This window comes from Boleophthalmus pectinirostris, unplaced genomic scaffold (assembly GCF_026225935.1).
Source record: "Boleophthalmus pectinirostris isolate CB_2022bp ecotype Guang Dong unplaced genomic scaffold, ASM2622593v1 HiC_scaffold_22, whole genome shotgun sequence".
NCBI lineage: Eukaryota > Metazoa > Chordata > Actinopteri > Gobiiformes > Gobiidae > Boleophthalmus > Boleophthalmus pectinirostris.
This window is the reverse complement of record NW_026571190.1, coordinates 35,949,337-35,964,197: the sequence shown is the minus strand read 5'-3', so window position 1 is coordinate 35,964,197 and position 14,861 is coordinate 35,949,337. Positions and strand designations below refer to the sequence as shown.

General features: G+C 39.9%; 1 protein-coding gene across 1 annotated transcript in view; it reads left to right on the top strand.

Annotated features, from left to right (window-relative positions):
- The window catches only part of si:dkey-27h10.2 (mucin-2), a 34,780-nt gene extending 23,364 nt beyond the window's left edge, over positions 1-11,416 (top strand). Inside the window, exon 10 of the mRNA XM_020920436.2 lies at positions 10,431-11,416. The gene's annotated coding sequence lies outside the window, so the exon portion shown is untranslated. The remainder of the gene's footprint in view (positions 1-10,430) is intronic.
- The last annotated feature ends 3,445 nt before the right edge of the window (positions 11,417-14,861 follow it).

Sequence of the window (14,861 nt, the reverse complement as noted above, 5' to 3'; positions counted from 1 at the left end):
ATGGATTTTACCTGGATGACTGAGGGATTGTACACAACTCCAGGTTTGTTTTTGATGAGGTAACAACATTATAACATGATGTAAAACTCACAGGAATCAGTTTTGTGTAATAGGACCTTAAAAAAAAAAAAAGCTGATTTAAAACTTAAATATTTTGCCTGTTTTGTCTTGAACACGACCGGTTTGTATGAGGCATCAGTTTATAGACGTAGCTCGGATGTTGAAGCGCAGAATGTGGGGTCCTGTCTGAGTAATTGCAGTGATAGAAGGTTTCCTGCTCGTGAGTTTTGATGTGGTCTGTGTCAGCTCCACCGTTACACCTGGGACAACTTTACAGGAAGGAGGGGCTGTCGGAAAGCTCAGACGAACACGCCTCCCCCACTCAGCGAAAACAGACCAACAGCTGGTCTCCCCCTGTACCCTCAACTTATATAGTCGAGAAACTTTAGAGAAATGTGCAGGAAATGAAAAAGCTGCATTTGCGATGTTTGTGGGGCTTTCAATTAGAATATTTATGTGTCGTTTGGAGTCTGGTCCTGTCGTTTAATGAAAGGGCTTAAAGCCGTGAATCAGTCCAAAAAGATAAACGGTTTTGTTATGTTTACGCAAGCTAACATGCAAATTTTGAACTCTGTGCTATTGTGAAAGATACAAGGAAAGTGTGTGAGGGCCTGTTTACACGAGGACTTGCGGGTAAAAACGACTAAATATTTTATCGGAAGTGTCTTTCGTTTAGACGGTGATGGCGTTTTTGGGGCTTAAAAACGCAAAAATCTGAAACCACCCTCCAGAGCGAAAAAGTTGAATACGCTCTACTGTAGAATTTTTCATCTACACTGCCCAAGACGCGAAACTCTGGTCAGATTTGCTCACGTCGCATACGTGTTTACGCCATGTACACAGAAACGAACATGTCGGGTCATTTCCATGCGTCAGACCTTCAAGTTGCTCTGGCAGCTCTAATAAACTTATAGGAGGCTCCCAACAAATGTACAGAATCTGCAGAGATACTTTTAGTGAACAGAGAAGGATCTGCAATCACCTCTGTCAAATTGTGGATACACCAGTTTGTCGCAGGCGAGATCGACAGATATGGACGAGACCTGGAGAACCAGTCGATGGTGGGACAACTTTGTGGAAGCAGTAGCTGATGAAAATGTGTGGCGTGAAAATTTCCGTATGTCCAAAGGTGCCCTTGTTGCTTTCAGTACATGCATACCCAATTGAATCCCACACACTTTTGCGTCACCGTATGCATGCAGATTTCCTCCCGAGAACATCTAAACGTCTCGTCTAAACGTCGAATAAAAAGTGAAGACGCAACGCCACGCCACTTTTGCTTCTTCTGTTCAGACCATCATCATATAAACATAGCCTTAGTTTGCTTTAACAATGCATTGTGTAAGTTTTCTAGTGAAAAGGTCCGTCAAATGCTTTTCTTCATGGAGATGTTATTACTTTGTCTGAAATGCTTCACAGTATGGTATTTTTATGTTAATGGAGACCAAACCAGACCAAGTTACAGGTCAGATCTGCGGAGAGGCGACACATTTAATACACAAACCAGAAAATAGAAAACACCTTGTGATGTCATGTGGTAATACAGGAAGTGGAACAGAGCATTTTGAGCTCTGGAGGTGCAGACAAATCAATAATGCAGAGTTACAAAACCTGTGAACTACGCAAACATAACTCCAGGTAGGTTTTTGATGAGGGAAATTAAACACGACCAAAACCTCAGAGGAGTAATTTTTGTGTAATAGAGGACCTTTTAAATTTATAGAAGTTTGGACTGTAAGCGTAACTCTAAGGTCCTTGGTGTAAAAGGAGCAATGTTGGGGAGTAACAGATTACATGTACCGGAGCTACGTAATCAGAGTACAAATTATGAGTAACTGTATTCAGTTACAGTTACTGTTTCAATGAGTGGTAATTGGATTACAGTTACTTTGTTGAAATAAATGGATTACACGACGGTATTTTCCTGTTTTCACATTTTGGGCTATATCCCTTTTTTTTTTTTTTCGTAATTCCACTCATTGCCGTACACTAAACCAGATCTAAACCAGGACTAAACCAGGACTAAACCAGGACTAAAACCAGGACTAAACCAGGACTAAACCAGATCTAAACCCGGACTAAACCATTACTAAAACCAGGTCTAAAACCAGGACTAAAACCAGGTCTAAAACCAGGACTAAACCAGGACTAAACCAGATCTAAACCCGGACTAAACCAGGACTAAAACCAGGACTAAAACTAAACCAGGACTAAACCAGGACTAAAACCAGGACTATACCATTACTAAAACCAGGTCTAAAACCAGGACTAAAACCAGGTCTAAAACCAGGACTAAACCAGGACTAAAACCAGGACTAAAACCAGGACTATACCATTACTAAAACCAGGACTAAAACCAGGTCTAAACCAGGGACTAAAACCAGGACTAAACCAGATCTAAACCAGGACTAAACCAGGACTAAACCAGGACTAAACCAGGACTAAAACCAGGACTATACCATTACTAAAACCAGGTCTAAAACCAGGACTAAACCAGGACTAAACCAGATCTAAACCAGGACTAAAACCAGGTCTAAAACCAGGACTATACCATTACTAAAACAGGTCTAAAACCAGGACTAAAACCAGGTCTAAAACCAGGACTAAAACCAGGACTAAACCAGATCTAAACCCGGACTAAACCAGGACTAAAACAGGACTAAAACCAGGACTAAAACAGGATTTAACAGGACTAAACCATGCTGTGCAGTCAGTGTCTCCTCCTCTTCTGTCAATTATATTTTTAATTTGGTTCAGTAAAGTCTGGGCTTTTTATTTTCTTTTAGCAGACAAACCTCCTTATGTTACGATATCCTTGTCTTTGCTTCTCTACAGCAAACCAAGTAATCCAAAGTATCCAGATTACATTACTCACTTTAAGTAATTTAATGGATTACGTTACAAATTACATTTTGAGGTATGTAATCTGTAGGGGAATACATTTTAAAAGTAACCTTCCTTACACTGAAAAGGAGACATTATTTATAACATTCAAGTGTGCCACCTATGCATTTTATAGGCCTTTTATTAAATGGCAACCTTAAACTAACACCACATTTGATTTTTTTTAGCCTTTTATCCTGTTCCTGACGCCAGTGGTGCATCATTATTATTATAGATTCTCGTTTGTTTAGAGTAATAATGTGAAATATCTTATATTATTTTTTCATGAAATTCTAAATTGCTGTTCATTACATTTCAGATTAAATGTGCATTGTGTAACTTTTCTGGTCTAGCGTCCGTCAAATGCTTTTCTCCGTGCTCTGTCTGGAATGTTTGGCAGTACCTTTTTATTTTCATGGAGACCAAACCATACAAAGTTACAAGGCAGATCTGTGGAGAGGCGACCCCGCTCGATCAGAATACCTGCTTTTCTAGCTATTTTTGAGCTATAAAACCACCTGTAATTGAATAAATGTAAGATAGGGCTGCTTAATGTCACACATCCAGGCAGAGCAATGACATAGAAACAAGCAGGTAGACAAACCCTCGACCATAAACGTTACACAGTGCACCTTGGAGGCATTTGTAACAGTAATTGGAGTTGCCTGCCTCCTGTGGACATTCGGGGTCTTCAGGTTGGGCTGCTGCGTTGACATTTTCATTAGCGGCTTTGACATTAAGCTCCCAGTTTCAAGGCATCTTATTAACGTATCCACCTCTCCTCTGCCGTGACCACCTGCAGCTCTTCAGACTGTTTCAAGATATTTTAGATTCATATCAAAAGGTCACTGCAGTTACTAAACACTGATGCGGTAGTGAAGGTTATTTCTAAATGAGTGTTCTCGAGCTTCAGACTGATAAAAAGTTAGAGGCAGTTGTCATATAGCAATAAAAGGGCCCATATTACGCTATTTTCTGATGTTATAATGTTGTTTCCTTGTCAAAAACGTACCTGAAGTTGTGCGTTTTTTGTGTTGTGTTTCTTTCTTTGCCCAACACACAAACCCTGCATCTGTAGACTGAGTTCTTCTCTTAAACAGAATCTCCACTGTGTTTTTAAACTCCACACATCTTCACTAGAATCATCTGCATAATTTCTGACCTGGAATTGCCAGTCTCTAGTCTTGTAGTACTCGAGACTGGCCTTGAGACCACTTTTTTTTACGGTCTTGGTCTCATCTCAGACTCGAGTGCTTTTGGACTTGGTCTTGTCTCGGTCTCGATGGCGCTTAGACTCGGTCTTGTCTCGGACACAAGCTCTGACACTCAACGAGTGAGATCATATTTCATTACGGATGGTAAATGTGTAAAGGCTGCTCAATATCACTGCAAAACCAGTAAGAAAATGTAACTGTAATTGGTATGAACTTGAAAAAACCCACTTGATTAAGGTTGAAGTTGTTTTCTGTAAAGTGCCAGTGGAAGTGCGATTAAAGAAGAGGTTCTCAAACTGTGGGTGAGGAGCACAGTGTTTCAGTGCAGTTTGCTTATTTTAAGCTTAATTGAACATTAATCAGATCAAATTGAGATAGATTTATATATAAAAAAAAAAAACATTAATATATATGTGCCAAAATAACTGTAAATAACTGTAGGAATGTCAAAGATGTTCTCGATTTGGTCTCGATGTGCCGTGGTCTCAGTCTTGTCTTGGTCTCGACCTTTAAAAGTGTTGGTCTTGTCTTGGTCTTGGGACCCTATGGTCTTGGACTGGCCTTGGTCTCGATTAGTACAGTGCTGTTAACTTGAAAACTACAGTTTCATGACATCACAAGGTACAACAGAGCATTTTGAGCTTTGAAAATGTAGACAGACTAATAATAAAGCGTTACTCAGACGTGTGAATGAAACAAAAACAACTCCATGTGTGTTTTTGAGAAGGTAATAATATTCCATCATGGCATAAAGCTCACAAGTAAAATAGGACCTTTTAACAATTCAAAAATCTTATCTTTTGAATGAACAGCTGTCCTCAAAATGGCACCATATAACAGGAATCTGAAACCCATAAATAATCCATACAAATAAGAACAGTTTCATTGGCCATTTCAACCGTAACTGACATCGTGATAGAGAGTCACGTTTGGCCTTTGACTTTGTTGGGTGCCGTCTTTATTAATGAGCTGCCAACATTGTCCGCGTGCATCTCCGGTCTAAACAAATGAGGCACTAATTGACACGAGCTTACAGTTTGAACGTGTTTGTTTTGAAATTGAAACTTAATATGGGGTCATAGGGGGTATTGTTAAATTACTGGGTATTTTAAAAGAGGTCAGTGGTCACGTAAAGTCAAAGTCAAAGCAGATGTAAAACAGATGTACACCATGTTTTTAGCCTTAACACAATCCTATTCTGCAAAATCGACGTTATCGTTGTTTCACTTCTCATTTACCCTCTCGAAGTTGGATTTGGAGTGATTTGTGCATGTCTTTAATTGCTTATTTTCAAGATGCCATTTTGCAGATCAATCCCCATTTTCACTAGAATGATTCATCAGTTGGTTTAACTTCCTGGAAACCGTCTGATGTCGCAGCATTAGGATTCGTTCACTCGACGGTAGGCGGGTGCTTTTTTAATTTAACCAATCACTGCTGTTTGGTCATGACGTATGTAATGCGCAAAACTCCTGTAGGAAGAAGGGCAATAACGTCTTTCCCCTTGATAAAATTCACCAAACATTTTCTTTATTCCAGCTTTAAATCCTCGATCTCGGGAATCGTTGCCAACACAGAATGTCTGGCTTCATCTACATCCATCTTGACGCTTTGTTTACTGTTGTGTTGTACCACAAAAGGGACACAGACAGGCACTTGAGTTTAATGTCATGGCTTCACAGCTCTTTGCTCATTGGCCGGTGCGCGGTCTACAACTTCCGGGATTCTTGCAAACCATCTAGAGCAGGGGTGTCCAAACTTTTTTCATCAAGGGCCACATATGTAAACACAGATGAAGCAGAGGGCCGATCGAGGGCCGTAGACTGGTGCTCAGTACAGTGAATAATTAAATGTTTAACATGTTAGAATGAATAAAGACTGTCTCATTCTAAGATCCTTAAAACCACACACTAAATATTAAATATAAACTTTATCAAGGTAAATTTTCAAAAAACTTGCAGTAAAAAGTTCATTTTTAATTGATGCAAGGTAATTTGGGCCAATTCACCTGGAAGCCTGAGGGCCAAGAAAAATTTGTCTGAGGGCCGCATTTGGCCCATGGGCCATAGTTTGGACATGCCTGGTCTAGTGTATTCTGATTCCTGAACTAGTCGCTGGAGAAATGAAATTGAGCAGAAGCACTAGGTGGCCCAGGCCTGGCTACCTTTTCACCACCACCAGCATACAGCCACTGCTCTGTACTATACTTCATTATCCAGTTATATTTTCTTAATCAGTGATACACATAGGATTTGGCAGCATCGCCTAGTTATTTTGGTGCTTTCTAAGGTGATCTGCTGCAATCCACATTGAAGATACCAATTTTTTGTTGCGATGATGTTTACAGCTCTCACACTCCACTTCTTCTACTAAGACATTTAAGATGAATATTTCAGTTTAAATGTGTAAATTATAACATAATGATCCAATGGTCTTCTTGAACACAGCTTCATATCACAATCCCTTTCCTTCCTTTTCTTATCAAGATGTGAGCATCTTGACCAACCTTCAAGACCAGTGGAGGCTTGAAGGTTGAGGTCCAGAGAGCGGGGTCGAAGGTCAGACCCTGATTAAAGGCTAAACTGAGAGAATAATGTGGCGTCAATGTCAGAGTCACATTCTTGGTCTGTCATAGAGCAAGTCTCTGCAGAGGTGGAGCTATGACTGAAGTGCACTACACATCTGAATATATTTCACCAGTGAAGACAAGTGCACATGACAGAGAGAGGAGCAGGACAACAATAATATGAACTGATAAAACTTAGACTTATACAAACTAAAAGAACAGCAACATTTATACTTTTTCATTTTGCATTTTTTTCTTCGATATATAGAGCCCATATTATGCTGTTTTCTGATCTGTTTTAATGTTGTTTCCTCTTTAAAAACAGACCTGGACTTGTGTTTTGCTTCATTCACACATGTTTAACACACAAACTTCTGGATATTCAGGCTGAGATCTTCTTTCAAACTAAAAATACTCTGTGCCTCCTTGTGATGTCATGTGGTAATACAGGAAGTGCACCACTGTGTTTTTAAACTCCATGCACCTTCACCAGAATCATTTGGATAATTTCAGCCCTGGAATTGCCCATATTTACTGAACAAAAGGTAAAACACAAAGCTATTAACTTGAAAACTACCGCTTAAAGGCATCACAAGGTGGAACAGAGATATAAACAGACAATAATAATAATAATGATGATAATAACAAAGGATTGCTCAAACATGCATGAATGAAACAAAACACAAAGCTCACAAGAGAATTTTGCGTAATATAGGATCTTAATAGAAAATGCGCATGTATAAAAAAAGACTGGCTAACACGTGTGGGTTCTACATTTGTCACATTGTTCTTTTCTGGTCTCTGCTTTGCTAGGCAGCCTGCGAAAACATTCACACAGCTTATTTTAGCAGCAGGTGATTTTTTTTTTTTTACCCTGCAGTATTCTGCTACAGAGGACAGGTGGAACTTTTACAAAAGTGGGGATATTAGATTTAGAGTTAGAGAAATGTAAAGAAAAATGTAAGAAAGTACAACATGTAGTCATATTTGAGCTGGGCCTGATTGAAACATATTTTTTCTGTTTTTGTTTTTATTTTTTTTTAAGGTGCATTGTGTAACTTTTCTGGCAGAGGTTCCATCAAATGCTTTTCTCCATGCTGCTGCTTTGTCTTGAATGTTTCACAGTATGGCATTAAACCCTTCTATCTTCACGGAGACCAAATTAGACCAAGTTACAGGCCAAATTTGTGGAGAGACGAACCCACTGACAGTCAGAATGTGTGTTTTTCTAGGTATTTTTGAGCTCTAAAACCAACTGTAATTGAATAAATGTAAGGTAGAGCTGTTTAATGCCACACTGTGGAACATTCCAGGCAGAGCAATGACAATATCCACAGAAACAAGCAGGGGAAAGACCCCCAACCAAAAAGTTACACACTGTAGTGCAGCTTTATGTTTAGCCAAAGGGGAGTGAGCCTGTTTCATGATCTCGACTTGGGTATTTTTTACACGCTGCTAAATCCTACCTGGTATGGCCGATCTCTCAGCAGCACACAGCCTGCCCACAGATCTGTATCTCTGTGGGCTTTACCTGCAACATGAGCCCCTCCTCTAACATTACTGCTTTAAAACTCCACTCTTTATAAAAGGAGCGGTTCAAATTAACACAGGTCAAATTTGAAACCAGAATAAGCCTCTGTGTTTACAATGGAGTTTGGGAGATCGTCAAAGCCCCCCCCCCCAAGGCTCAGTCACTTAAGGTCCACAAGTTTTGAAGGCAATGCAAGTTCTCTGTGTCATGGTTGGTGTTGTCAGTTGCTTTTGGATTATTTGTTGTCGTTTGTTGAAGTAGGCTACCCTAACACTGTACTAGAGGTGTAATGGTGCACAAAAACCAAGGTTAGCAGCGCTGTCAGTTCCAGGTTTTACTCTTCATATTTTTGGCCAGAAAAAACAACTTGTACACATTGTCTAGATGTGTTAAGAATCCCTCAGTCGTCCAGGTAGAATCCACGGCGAGGAGAAAGTTCAGTTTGTCGACTGGACAAAAGTTAGTTTGGTTGAACACGTTTCGCAGCTCATCCAAGCTGCGTCTTCAGTTCTGGTCAGATGCTGCTGGACACTTCCTTATATCTGCCTGAAGGGAGGAGCTAACTAACTCTGAATCTAAAACACCTACTTGTTTACAATTTATTAGTTAGTTCGGCCTATTGACCTGTACAGAGTGTGGGGTCTCATTAGCATAACAATTCATGGCCATTATGGAGCTTCACACCTCTGGACCTGACCTGACTACACCTGTTGTTCTCTTGTTTGTTTTGAATTAGGTTTGAGGATGGAGTTGTAAATAGGAGAATGAAATGTCTTCAACCAACCTTAACTTTTGTCCAGTCGACAAACTGAATTTTCTCCTTGCCACAGATTGTCTGTAGTAAGTGCAGATCTGCTGCAGAGCGGAGATTGCATGCCGGTGAAAGTGAGGACAGCAGCAAGATGATCGTAGTTTTGCAAAGATTCACGTGGTTCGGAGGGACGTAGTCACGGCGGGGGACAATTGTCAAGGCGCACGCTCTAACTATAAAGCGTTGCGGGAAACACTGCCACCTCAATCACGGACGAGTTCCTTCGTGAATATTTAAGAGCTGAGCCTTCCATGTAGCTGCACGTGTAGTGGTGAAATGTAAACACACACAAATTGCGTGACTTCACATGTGCACTGCCCTGCACCGAACCAAACGTCCCGTACCAAAACAGTTCGACACAAATACATGTACCATTACACCCCAAGGCTGTAGTGTGTAACTGGTTAGAATCATAGTGGCTCAGAGCATTTACCCCAGAAAAGATGTAAAAAAATAAATAAATATATGTCTGTATAGACAGTTTTGATTAAACCAATAGTAGTAGTAAATGTCCAAGCATATTATCCTTTAATTTCTCATATTCATTGATAATTAAATAATTATATATTTAGAGTAAAGTTGTTCACAAATTGTACTGTATTCTTTCCTTCTCTGTTTTTTGTGTACAGTCACAAAGGTTTGAGATCAACTTCTTATTAAATTTTTTATTTTTTTTTCTTTGTTTACCACTTTCTTTATTCTATATACATGCAGAAATATATGAAGCATATATATGAAATTATAAAGCAAAGACAAAAAAGTATCCACACTTTGCTTTGTTGACAGAGCTGCAAACGCTTGAACTTCTCTTCACGATGACGTCTCCTGTAATGGTTTTCATGTAACAGGTGTGCCTTGTCAGGGTCAAGAAAGGCACATTGTCAAAAGCAAACGGTGGCAATTTTTTTCATAAATCTAAAAGCAGCTTTGAGTTATTTTCAGCTACATTCCATGTGTGTCCATTCATAGTTTTGATGCCTTCAGTGAGAATCGAAACGTGTAAATAATCTTAGAAATAAAGAAGTAAAAATAAATGAAAAATGCGTCCAAACTTTTGACTGGTCGTGTATAATGACACCAAACACTCCTGTACATACACCGAGCTCAGTTTCAGTGCGGTTGAGCCTGAGGGCGGAGTTCAGGCGCTCTCCAGTTTAACCTAAATCACATCAGTACACGAACACGGGATTATGTCAGTTGTCCTTTTCCTCAAACAGATGTTCCTCCGCGGGGGTCAGAGTTCAGGGCACGGGCCACATAAACTTGGCCAAAGCAGACGGCGCTGGTGGAAAAGCAGGTGATTGCGGGACACATGACCACGGGACAGGATGCTCATTGTTCTCTTTCCTTTTTTTTCTTTCTCAGGGCGAAGGAGGACGAGGTGAGGCAGGAGAAGCCGGGACTCGGGACTCCGCTCTGGTTTGGAGATGACGGATTCAACTATCGATGCATAATTTTTTAGTATTAGGTCCCATATTACACACAATGTTATAATACTGTTAGTTTTGTTTTGTTTCATTCACACATGTTCGAGTAACACTTTATTATTAGTCTGTCTACATCTCCAAAGCTCAAAACGTTCTATTCCACCTTGTGATGTCATGAAGCGGTAGTTAACAGCCCCTTTTACCTTTAGTTCAGCAGAAATCGGCAATTCAAGAGCTGAAATCTTTCCAAATGGTTCTAGTGAAAACTGATGGTGTTTAAAAAGACAATGCAGAGTGTTTTGATTTGACAAAAGAACACATGAGCCTAAATACGCAGGGTTTGTGTGTTAAACATGCGTGAATGAAACAAAACACAACTCCTGGTCTGTTTATTGTTGAGGAAATATTATAACAGAGACCAGAAAACAGCGTAATATGGGACCTTTAACATTTTTCATCATCATTATTATTAGTATTTTGATTATATCCATGACAGTAAAGTAACTTGTGTATACTGTATATGTGTTTGGAATTGTAAATATACAAAAAAAAGTTATTATTTTTAAAAGTTAGCCACATTTACTCTTCTATATCATGTTGTATCTTTATCTTGACTTCAAAATTAAACTACACAATGGGGGGAAAAAAAAAAAAAAAACTATAAGCGTTGTTTGTTCGTATATCGTACCAAGGGCTACAATGGGGCGCCAGTGGGAAAAACTGTCGTCGTGTCCTTAGGCAAGACACTTTACCCACATTGCTCAGTAAGAAAGTGGTGAGTGTGTGGTGATCGAAGGGGTTGATGGTGCAGATCAGTCTGTCCTAGGCTTTATAAACTCCACTAAAGCTGCACTGGACAATCCGTGTATCATTCGTTCATTTGTTTTTCGAAATAAAACCAAAAATATGAAAACAAAAAAACAACTATTTTCTTCATTATTTGTGTCCAAAACCAAAATGAAAAAAAAGGATAACGATTCTTTTTCGGTTTTTGATTTTGTGTTTAAGTGAATAATGGAAAAAAACGGATAAAGGCCGTTTCCCGTTTCCGTGACTTAAACGATGCTGGACTAAAACGGGACTCGACTAGATCCAGAATTGAACCAGGACTAAACCAGGTCTAAACCTTTTAGTACTGGTCTCCGTCCTGGTCTCAATCCTGGGCTGGTCCCGGCATTTCCTGATCACCCGACAGTCTACGCGGGCGCACCTTCGGGCCCATCCCGACTCTCCTAGTTCACTTCTGGTTTAGGCCTGGTTTAGTCCTGATTTAGGACTGAGACCAGGACCAGACTGGGACCAGACCGGGACTGAGGCAGTTTAGACCTGGTTTAGTCCTGTTTTAGTTACGGAAATGGGAAACGGGCATTATCCGTTTCTTCCATTATTAATTTTAACAAAAATGAATGAAAACTGAAAAACTGGCTACATAATAAGTATCTATAACGCAATTTCTGCTGATGTCTTTTACGGAGGAAATTTGCAGTTGTTTTGTATAGAGGGAATATAAACCTGGAATTTTTTTTTTTAATCTGCATATATTTTCTTGTTATGGTGTTTGTGGCTCCGGGGTCTTTCTCTTTCTTCTCCTTCTTCCAGATAATGTCATTGACACACGGAGAGTCCCTGATTGGTTCAACTTTTTCAATTCTGCCGTCAAATGCTCTGCGCATCATAAAACTTAAACTTATTTCACCATAAGGCCAAGTTATAATCCAAGTTTTTAAGTCAATAAAAAACATATTATTGGGTAAATGCAACATAGATTTAATGCCATACAAAGCAAGTGAACCAGAGAAGTTTCACAGTGCACTTTTAATGTTTTATATCAAAACCGTTGGCTTTTTATCTGAAGTTATTTAGTTACTTTATCGTGTTGTGTTCTAGAGGCTTGACCTTGTTCGTTCTGGTGACAACTGCTCGTCTGAAGTCCCCGGCGCTGCTCACGTCCAGCCCAGGTGCAAACACACATAGTTCAAAGTGACAGTGTGGACAGACAGGAATCCGCTGACACCGGGCTGCACATTCCAGCTCATTCAAGGCCAGTTTATGATAAATTAACAAGACTATTCATCGACACTGGGAGGAGTTTTTACTAGTGTTGTCACAATACTAACATTTCAGACTGAATATCAATACTAAGGAATAGACTCGATACCAAAGCTGAAACTTTCTTTAGACAATAGAATGTGGTTTTCAACATTAAATCTTAATACCATCTTTTAGGAGCGACAGCATGTTTTGTCCACTGATCAGAAGGTTTGTGGTTCAAATCCCGCTCTTGGTATAAACATCATTAGTTGAGCGGTCAGATCCACAGGTTGGCTGGTGTGATTCCAGCTCCCGCAGATGAATGGTGTCGTCGTGTCCTTGTGTGACTGGTTCCTTGTTGTAAAGCGCCTTGAAGGTGGAAGGAACTTTGTATTATATGTAATTGTAATTAAGTCTACAATTACATTATCTCTGCTTTGCTTTGCTTAATTCTTACTCAAATAAAAGTAAAAGTAGTCGTCTAAAAATCTACTCAAGTATAAGAAAAATGTACTTTATTTAAAATGTAATTTGATTAAAAGTCACTTAGATACTTTCAATTATTTAATGTAAAAAAAAGATGAGTCATGAATCCAATCCAGCAGAAGTTGGTTTAATCAACTTTTAGATGAAACAGTGCAAACTTTGTACATTTTAAAGACGACTGAGCTTAACACTTAATATTTTAACACTTGCATTATTGCCTATTTTGCATTTGAATTCAAATAGCTGTCCGAGGTTTGGCCAAGGGTTTCCTTCGCTTTCTTCTCGAGAATTATTTAATGCACCTTCTTCTTGAATATCGTCCATAATGACCTTGATCTGTGGCTCGGCACCAGCCTCATCCAAGTTGATCCAAGACAGACTGACGGTTCTGCACAATGACTGAACATTCTATAGTGAAAATGCCGCCGGTGCAAGACCGCGTAAATTTCTTTCATTTCCAGCAGTTTTTTTCTTTTCTCTATCAGTCTGATTTTAATCAGTAATGAGGGTGGTTTCCAATGTAATGAAATAAAATACTTGGGTTAAAATGTACTCGAGTAAAAGTAAAATTACCTATTTCGTTCATTCGTTTGTTCAATATAAAACCAAAAATAAGAAAACGAAAAATCAACTATTTTCTTCATTGTTTGTCTCCAAAACCAAAATGAAAAAACAGATAACGATTCGTTTTTTTCAGTTTTCGATTTTGTGTTTAAATTAAGAATGGAAAAAAGAGTGGGACCAGAGCGGGACCAGGGTGGACTCCGAGCTTTGACTCCAAGCCTCCCCAGGGTCCAAGCCTCAGCTTCGAGCTCCGGCCCTGCCGTGGACTCTGAACCTCCGGTCTGGTCCCAGTCTGGTCCCGGCTTGGTCTCTGTCTCAGTCCCGGTCTCAGTCTCGGTCTGGTCCCGGTCTGGTCCTGGTCTGGTCCCGACCTGATCTCGGTCTCAGTCCCGGTCTGGTCCCGGTCAGGTCTCGGCCTGGTCTCGGTCTCCGTCCTGCTCTGGTCCCGGTCTGGTCCCGGTCTGGTCACAGTCTCGGTCTGGTCCTGGACCTGGATCAGTCCTGGTTCAGTTCATATGTGGTGCAAAAGTCCGGCATCACAGTCACGGACGTCACGTAAACGGGAAACGGTCTTTATCCGTTTTTTCCATTTTTCATTTAAACACAAAATCGAAAACTGAAAAAACAAATCGTTATCTGTTTTTTTCATTTTGGTTTTGGAGACAAATAATGACGACAACAGTTGTTTTTTCATTTTCTTATTTTTGGTTTTATATTGAAAAACGAATGAACGAATGACACACGGATTGACACGATATCACGATATTTCGGTTATTGTTACACCCCTGGTATCGAGACATGTTTAAATGAGTTTAAAGTTTTAATACTAGTATTAATACCGATTAGTATCAGATTTTGTATATTTTAGTTTTGACAGCGCTAGTATCTACCGCGTATGTGTAATCTGATGTGTAAAGATGTATTCCAAAGTTTTATAGGGATGGCGAAGATTTATAAAGTTAAATTGATACGCTGTAGGAATGACCTATTTATGACTGACTTCCTGTTTGTTTTTTTACGAGCGCTATAATATGTTTTTCACTCTCGTACTCGTGTAGGCTGCCTAGAGCTTGGGCCCACTCCAGTTTCTATATCCATCCTGTTTCCATGCGCTTCCTTCCTCCTATCTTTGTTGTGTGGCCTTTATCAAACCACTGTAGGATGCAAACCTTATACGACTATAATCTCAGCTCTGCGTAGATGAAAAGCCGTCCGACGCAGTTCGGTGGGAATATGTGTGGACCTCCCCGAGATCCAACCGCAAAGGACAGCCGGCTCCGCGGTACAA